The following is a 9,217-nucleotide window of genomic DNA, read 5'->3' on the forward strand; positions in this document are numbered from 1 at the left end:
AAATGTGCACAGTTATATTTTGTGCCAATTTGAATAGATGACATGCATGGGGTGATATAACAAATTGTTCTGTTCGGTTCAATAAACTGTTGGCTTCTCTAGCACACAAAGATCAGAATGATTTTCCTCCTCATGTTTAAATGAATGTTTAAACATTCATTTATGAAGTCCATATGAAGAAAATAATGATGAGAAGAATGGAATAAGTCTGTATGGGGATGAGCAGTACACCAGAGGAGAGATTAGGATGTTGCGAGAACATAGCACAAAACACATCTAGAGAGATTAGGATGTTGCTAGAACATAGCACAAAACACATGTAGATTCATCAGGAAAGTTTCTGTTGAAAGATAGTGCCTGGTGCTCACTGTCTCGACTGCAGATGGAGGATGCTGCCAGGGCCTTTCGAACGTCATTGTCTCACAGAGCAGTGACACCTTTGCTGAGTAACCTAAAGATCTCACGGGCAATCTGGAATATCTTAGAGAAGCAGAAATAAATTGTAAACGATAGCATCCAAGTCCCCTTTATTAAGCATGGCATACTGCTCACACATTGCACAGCTTCTTAACATCATTGTATCTCCTTGTTTGTATTTCCATGTGGACTCGATTAATTTTAACTAAATATAACACTAAGTTTTTTAAATATATGAGGCAAGAAAAGATATCTTCTTGTTCCCAGAGCCTTGAAATTATACCAAGAAGAGAGAGAGAGATCCAAAAATAAATTTATGCAATAAGAGTTTAGGGTGTGATGTTGCAATGCGGATGATTGTTAAACTAAATTGCACAAAAAGACAAAGAGATTCTAGTCATAGTTAAGGGAAAGTCTCAGATGAAGAAATGTTGGTCAAGTCAGTAAGTCAATGATGTGAATGGGTTCCTTGATTATGCCTGTAAAAAGTGGGCAAAATATGTTAGAATGAAGACACAAAAGAAGTTGATAGTTAATGTATTTTAAAACTTCAACTAAGGCCTCTGCTAATACAAACACATATCTGGTTCATTATATTTCCTTTAAACCATTATTTAGGCATAGATTGCCCCTTTCAATATATCATTATACAGAGAGATATGTTTGACTACTTATACATATTTCTATATCAAGTCCCACATCAATATCAAATATGTAACAACATCTCAAGTAGTTATTGCTGTGATTCAGCATATAGCAAATGAATATTTCAGCTCAGTTCCAACTTAACTTGTCTGTGTTTTGTAACAACATGAGGAATGCTTTTATCAATAGGGTCTTAGCCAAATTCTGATGAGTCAAACAATAGAGGAAATTGTATTGTTTGTGAAGTCCTAGGGAGGCATCCTGAAAGAGCACTGTCATATTCCTGCAGTGCCACTGACTTGTGTGAGTACTATTATCCACCCGTGTAGAACAATTTTATTTTAAGCTAATTTTTTTAAATATTTTTTTTTTGTAATTTAATATATGTAGAATGTGTTTACATAATGTTTATCCCTAAACCTTTCCAACTCTTTCTGGACTCTCCCCACACTCTTCCAAACTTCATGACCTCATCTTTGTTTTTTAACTTACTGAACGCATACCATCATGTTCACTTAGTGTAGGAACACCTTCTGGAGAATGAGCAGATTGCCCTGGATTACAGTGTTGCAAAGACTGTCTCTCCCCACTCCAGCAGCCACCGACTGCAATGGTGCCTCAGCCGGGAATTAAAAGGAGATCATGTTGACGGTTGGGTTATTCTTGTGGGTCTATAGTATAATCATTATCCTCATTGGTATCCTTTATTTCTAAGAGGCTTCCTTTTTCATTTATCCATTCAGCTCTCTGTCTGATATAACCCCTACCCATCTGAATTTATGTTTACTGATTGTTTGTTTCAAATCTGCTGTCTAATTTAATACTTCTGGCATAATTACATAGGCATACATAGGCTATCCTAGTAGGCTAATACATAGGCAATTGATTTAGTGACTAGGAAGAGTTTCTTATTTCCTCATCATTGGTCAAGGTACATTTGGGGTTACTTGTCATCCTATTTCTATATTTCTCTCTATCTAGTTCATTTTTTATTACAATGGTTTGGTTAGCATTTGTCTATGAACCAGTTTCCTTTTTCAATTTGGAAAATATAGATATTACCTGTCTTCCTATGATTAATTTATAATTAAATAAAATGACACATGTCAGGGTACTTTAATAGTATCAATACAAGATATAATATAGATCATTCAATTACAATTGACTGTCTTAAATTATTACATTTATGTCAAGAATTAGAACAACTTTGCATAGCTGCTTTAAAACTATATGAATGACAAGATGTAAGAAGACAGATCTGATGAGATATTCTTGTTATATTTCTTGGCTTCATATCAAAATATTTATATATGTAAATAAAATAAAAACAGTGAAGATAGATATTAAAACAGAGAAAGAAGGGAGAGGGTAATTTTATAAAGGTATATTTAAAGATACTTAAAAATAAACATAACTGTCTACCTCATGATAAAAATCAGAATTTGTCCCAAGGCAGGTTATATAATTCAAAGTAGTCAGTGTTCATTCTCATTTACTAAAGGGACTAATGTTCTTACAAGAGGTTTCAATCAAATACTGGAATAGGGACTTTTTGTTTTTTGTTATTGTTTTGTTTTATTTTTGTTTTTCTTGTTGCTTTTCTACCCTGGAGGCAGGTAAAAATACAGTAAAGGGCTTCTCTAGATTCAAATGCAGAAAGTCTGATGTTTAATCTCTAGGTACAAAGGGTAAGGAGTAAATTTCTGTTATCTGTAGACTCCAGTAATTTTGTTATAGTAACACAAACAGACTAAGAGAATGGGAAATTTAAAACCTGTTTGGAGAGGACATTCATGTGGTTGGGTTAAGATGTTTAGATTGAGACTCAAAATCAACCGGACGTTTTGATATTCCAGATTCTGTTTTCTTTTCAACAATACAAACTCCTATTTTTCCCCATTGGGAAACAATAATGTTTTAAAAGCAAAAGGAAACCATGCATGTTATAAAAATTTTGAAATGGCATCTGCTGCTTACATCCGAAGCACATCCTGAAGCCCCTTCTGTCTTTTAGACTCGTTTTTCAGATCATTTTGAGTTAGAAAACAAATAAAGAAGGAGAGAAGCCTTTCTTTTCTGGTTCTTTACTGTGGGCATTTTTCTCAGTATGTGTTAAGTCTGACTTGGTTCATTTTCAGCCCTAATCAGCTCCTCATTCTTTGAATGTTCCCTATGTTCTCTCAAGAGTTTTGCTGGAAAAAAAATACTTATTCTTCACACGGTTGCCTGGACTATTGTTTTTTTAAAGACCACATTCTGAGCTCTTCATCACAAAAAGAGAATACATTTTAACTCAGCCTTACCTTTTACAGCAAAAGGAAGCAGACAGCAGTTGTAGTGAGCAGTTATTCAGTTGTCCCCTCTCTGGGCCTTCCTAGGCTGCTAGACAGGTGGTAGGAAGTACGAGGTGCTTTTGGCCACTCAGAAATATAAAGGCCATAAAGAAACAACACACCCTACACTCATTTCCCTTAAAAAAAAAACTGTTTATATTATTCTTGATTTATAATAGAAATGGCAGTGCATATATTTCCCCATGAATATAGAGAATCAAGAAAAAAAGCATAAACCTTCCTATACAATTCAGGTATTACCAATTAGTTTTTAAAATAGAATATTTCACCCCATTTTGAGAACTTGAAAAATACTCATTTGGAGGGAAGTTGAAGTGGGAGTTGAGACATGGCTTCATTCTATAGTCCAGGCGAGTGTGAATCCTATGTCCAATCTTCTGCTACAGCCTCCCAAGTGTTGTGATTATCATTCTGAGCCCCCATGGTTGACAGAGAAACGGTAATGAAAATGGTAAGTAGTTTCAACCAGGAACATACTCAGATATATACCAAAATCGTATTTCAGTGTCATAGTAACTTGATATTCAAAATTATCTTCTCTTTGACAAAAATCAAATATTTCCAGAATTTTTGTCACTTTAAATAATTGTCATAGTATTTTTCATTTATAGTTCTTCTAATTTGTCTATTTTAATTTATGTGAATATTTTGCTCACATGTATATATGTTTACCATGTCTATTACTGGTGTCCACAGAGACCAGAAGAGGACATTGGATCCTCTGGAAAGGCAGTTATGTATTGTTGTAAGTTACCCTGTGGGTTCTGGGAATTGAGTCTGGGCCTGATCGAAGAGCAACAAGTACTATTAACCACTGATCCATTCTTCCAGCTCCTCATATCCATGTAGTAGTTTTTACATATAACTTCAATGAGTGTTCCTAATTCATCTTGGCACCATGTTTTAGAGAGCAGCTTTTTTTTTTTTTTTTTCGAGACAGGGTTTCTCTGTATATCCCTGGCTGTCCTAGAACTCACTTTGTAGACCAGGCTGGACTCAAACTTAGAAATCCACCTGCCTCTGCCTCCCAAGTGCTGAGATTAAAGGTGTGTGCCACCATTGCCCGGCTAGAGAGCAGCTTTTTAAGAATTAGAAAAATATGGATTTGTGCTAGACACTCTCTTAATGCAATATGGTAATTCAACCTTAGATTCTCATAGAGGCCCCTATATAATACAGAAATGGGATTCAGTTGGACAGTTAGTATAGAGCACAAGACTCAGCTGGGATTCACCTGATGTCTCCTTCCATCACTTTTTTTTTCGTTTCAACACCTCTAGTGAGAATCAAGAGATAATAAAGGTTAATTCACAAATTAACAAATTATGCTGATTCTTCCTAACTCAGGCGAGTATGATGGAGCACCCTAACCATCTAGCTCATCGATGAACTTGACAGTTCTCTATACCTTACAATCCTCATTCAAAGAGGGAAGAGCAAAACACATAGTGCTTCTTATCCATATGAAGTCTCCTTGCACATTCTTATCATCAATATTAATGCATCTATATCTAGTTTTTATTGCCTTTTTTCTCTCAGTCCATAGTTCTGTGCCCAATATTTCTTTTTCTTCTCTATCTGAAAACACTTTGGTCTAATGTTTCTATGAAAAACAACAACAACAAAAAACACATAAAGTAAATTTGTTAGCAAATAAAACAAAAAGGAATAGGAAAGAATTGAATATATTAGCCTGAACCCTTCATTCTCCTGCTGAGCTGATGTGGTGTTGCCAGGGTGTGTGTATATGCCAGGGTGTTTGTATATGCCACAGTTGTACTGCTGTAGTTTTATTTGTTCACCTGTCCTGTATCTTCATACATAACTCAATTCTGCTTTCTTTGAGGTGGTTATATTTTGTCACTCCAGTCATGTTTTCATAGCTTGTGTCTCTTAGATAGTGTTCTCACCTGAGCTACTGATGTGTATACTCTTTTGTCTAGTGGATAATTCTTGAGTCTTTAAGAGGCTACCTAACCATGATTAACTTCAATGTCTGTTCTTTACCTTCAGTCTCTTTGTCTATTGTACAAATTTTATTTACCTTAGGATGTCTATAAGATTTCAAGATCACTGCAAGAGCAGTCTGAGTCGTCTTCAATTCTTAGGAATTTTTCACAAGATCACTGGAAGAGCAGTCTGAGTCATCTTCAATTCTTAGGGACTTTACAAATTTAAAGAATGTTGAATATTCCAGCTTGATTCCAACTAGTGTCTTTAGCTTCTGGCTTCTCTTCTAAACTGCACTATTCAAATATAATATTAATAATGAACAGAGAGTCTCATATTTGCCCAGTCTTATTTAGGAATATTTCCTCAGTGCCTTTCCATAATCTTTTCTAAATAAAATTTATTTTCCAAATAGATTTCATTTTTGGATAGAGAATTGCCAAACTCCTTAAAATGGCATGTAAAACTCATTATTGTCTAATGCCTATTTACAAATATATTTTCTCTCTTTTTCTACTTCTTTACTTCAGAAACAAAAATATAGAGGAAGTTCAGTACTCCATGGACTGTGAGAGCTAGAGCAGTTTACTTCAGTTAAAATATATGCTACTCCCTTTTATTGTTTGATTATTTCTGATCATTTCGGATGTGCTCAAAACCTCTTTAGTACCTGAAAGTTTATTCTGACCTAGGGAATCAGAGCCTTGTGTATTCACCAATGAAAAACTCAGTAGTGTTGTATTGCTTTCTATTTTCTTGGGAAGAATGCTAATAAAACAAGCAACAAGGAAACTAGAAGGGTTAAAAGAATTGTTTAGCTAGCTTTATGTTCCAGCTTGGCTCAGCTACAAAGCCCAGATTCCTGGGACACTAGTTTAGAAGTTGCTGTGAAGGTATGGTCTGGTAAGGATATGTGAATTTTGATTGCACTGAAAGTGTGTAGATGAAGCTGATTGTCTCCCAACATGTTAGTGGGCCACATCCAGTCAATAGGAGGAATTCTGTTTCTCCACTGCTTCTGGACTCACCTGCCTCATTATCTCCTCACAGTGTAGCCTGCTATTATTCCCGGGAATCTGGACTGTGCTAGACTAGAAGGCATGTGAGAAATAATCCAGTTCTTTACTGTATGATTTTTTCCCCTTAATTAATTAATGAGCTTTCTGAGGTAAACAACTAATGAGGAGGAGGGTCTGATAATGACTCAGGACCTTGGAACTTTTAGCCTGTATTTGCTTCGCCTTACTTTGGAACTGTGGCTACATGATGACTCTATTTGCAGAGAAGTGGCAAGAGGTATGAAACATGGAAGGTAACCAGAAAGAGGATGTGGTCCCAATGTCACTTTGAAGTACTTGTGTCCAGTGACTTCTCTTTCTCCAGCTATGTTGTATTTCCTGAAGTCTCTATTGTCTTCCATAGGCTCTGTGGGATGGTGGGGCTTCCATAGGCTCTGGAGAGCATTAGGAAGACAATGTTATCTAAGAGAGAGAAGTTGAAAAATGTATAAGGGTATGGATGTACAGACTCTCCTGAAGGATACACACCAAGTAGTCAGCATAAGAGAGAGACTGGCTTCATTTCAACAGTTGAGAGGAAGGTCAAGTCTAGCAAGGGCTTGGTGGACGAAGGTTTCTGCTGACATAGTTGATCACCTGATTTTACTCCCAAGACTCACATGTTTCAGGAGTGAAATGACTCCGGTAAATTTTCCTCTGACCCCACATGTGTGTAGTGTCACTTGCCTGCCACTTCTACATACATACATACATACATACAAAATAAATAAATAAAATGTAATGAAACTTAAAATTATTTTGGAACCTGTATTTTTGTAAGTTTAATTGGGATTGCATACATTAGTGTGCAAAACTTTAAGGTAAAAAACATATTAAATTGAATTTATATTTAATATGCTTCATTAACAATTGATAGTTTTTTACTAATAGAATGAGAAAATTAAATAATTTGAGTTCAGTTGACTCCCTAAATACATTGGCCATCTGTGCTCATTCAAATAGTGAGATATGATAAAATGATTGTGGGTATGGAGGTAAGTTCTCTGGCTTCCAGCTGCCTTATTAAAACTTTTTAATATGTCATTTGTAATTTACATATGATTACCTTCACCTTCGTTTTCTATGTGAAACATACTGAGGTTTGGAAAAATAATGATTTCCTTAAGATCTGTCATGTCTTAGAGAGTATCAGAGTAAAACACATAAGGCCATTTCCCTTTGCCATAGCACAATGTTTCTGGCAAATTCATGTCCAAAAGGCAGTGACCCTTGGCTTAGTATTAAAGCGAAGTCTTATTTAGACATACTGTGTATTCATTCATGGCTCACCATTGTGTGCATTTGGCTTGCTATCTGAGTGGCACCTTGCAAAGTGGGCTACCACTGCTGAATCCATGGAAATCACACCATCTGAGTCAATTGAGTGCCTTGGAGGAGCTCAGGTTTTCTTATTTATTTTTTTAATTGATTTAAGTATTATTGTATTATGATGAGAAAAGATATATGATTTCAATTTATCTGAATTTGTTAACAATTAGAAACATATTTTAAGTAAATAGAATTACATCACATTCTTCTTTCCCTTTTATACCTCAACTCCTCCCAGAGAGCCAGCCCCCTTCAATACCTGAAATATCTTTCTTTTTTTTATTTTGCCATATTCTTTAAAATTTATAAAATATTGTAACAATAAAAATGAGCATTATAAAAATTGTTTGATTTAAAACAACAATCAATTGGACAGTCTTATGTAGATGCTTGTCTATAGCAATACTGAAAATATATTCCTTTTTCTCAATACAAATGTTAAATAACTCCAAATTTATTAACTATATATTTTAAAATAATACATCATTACTAGCATTTTTTAAATGAACATAAATAGATAAAATCTTTTTGTTTGTTTATAGCAATACTATGGCAATACTGAAAATATATTCCTTTTTCTCAATACAAATGTTAAATAACTCCAAATTTATTAACTATATATTTTAAAATAATACATCACTACTAGTATTTTTTAAATGAACATAAATAGATAAAGTCTTTTTGTTTGTTTGTTGTTTTGTTTTTGTAGAGCTTAAATCTGGCTCTTACTGTGGTACAAGCCCAAAATAAGAACAATTTTTAGACAATGGAGTTCATTGCAATAAGTCTGTACTTCAATGACCCTCACATCACATCACCTAAGGATTTTACCTCCATAGTAGCTAAGCTAAGAGTTGACAGTTCTGCTGTGCCAAGGAATGAATTGTAGGCTCAATTTTTGGATACAGATTTCCGACTATGGTCAAAGCTATTTGACTTGAGTGACTGTCTTCATTCTCAGCCCACAGAGAACAGGTTACATTCATTTAAGAAATGGTGTGTGTATTAAGATGATCTATCAATGAAGTAATTCACCAACTGTTTCAGTGAACAATGGTTCTGCTTGGAGGGTGGCATAGACATTAGGTGATGGTAAGAATCTGGTTCATTGGCGATGATTTTAAAAAGAATTCATCTTAGAGAAAGAGTAACTTAAAAAATCCTCTTCAGACTTGATACAATAGTTACAAACATCAAACAAATCATTCAGTCTCACTCTTTGTTGTTCTCTTATAAGCCACTTCTCAATTGTCTACATTTCTTTTGGCTGTATAAATACATTGGAAATACGTAAGCTGTTCTGAAAAATCATAGTATAGTGTAAAAACATCAAATAAACAATCATACTAATAGAGAGGCTGAGATAGGAGAAGCATGATTTCAAGACTATTATGTGACGGGAGGAGTTGCGGAGATTAACTATGGAGCAGAGACTGAAGGAAGGGTAAGCCAGCCTAAATATTG

This window comes from Mastomys coucha, unplaced genomic scaffold, assembly GCF_008632895.1.
Source record: "Mastomys coucha isolate ucsf_1 unplaced genomic scaffold, UCSF_Mcou_1 pScaffold6, whole genome shotgun sequence".
Classification (NCBI taxonomy): Eukaryota; Metazoa; Chordata; class Mammalia; order Rodentia; family Muridae; genus Mastomys; species Mastomys coucha.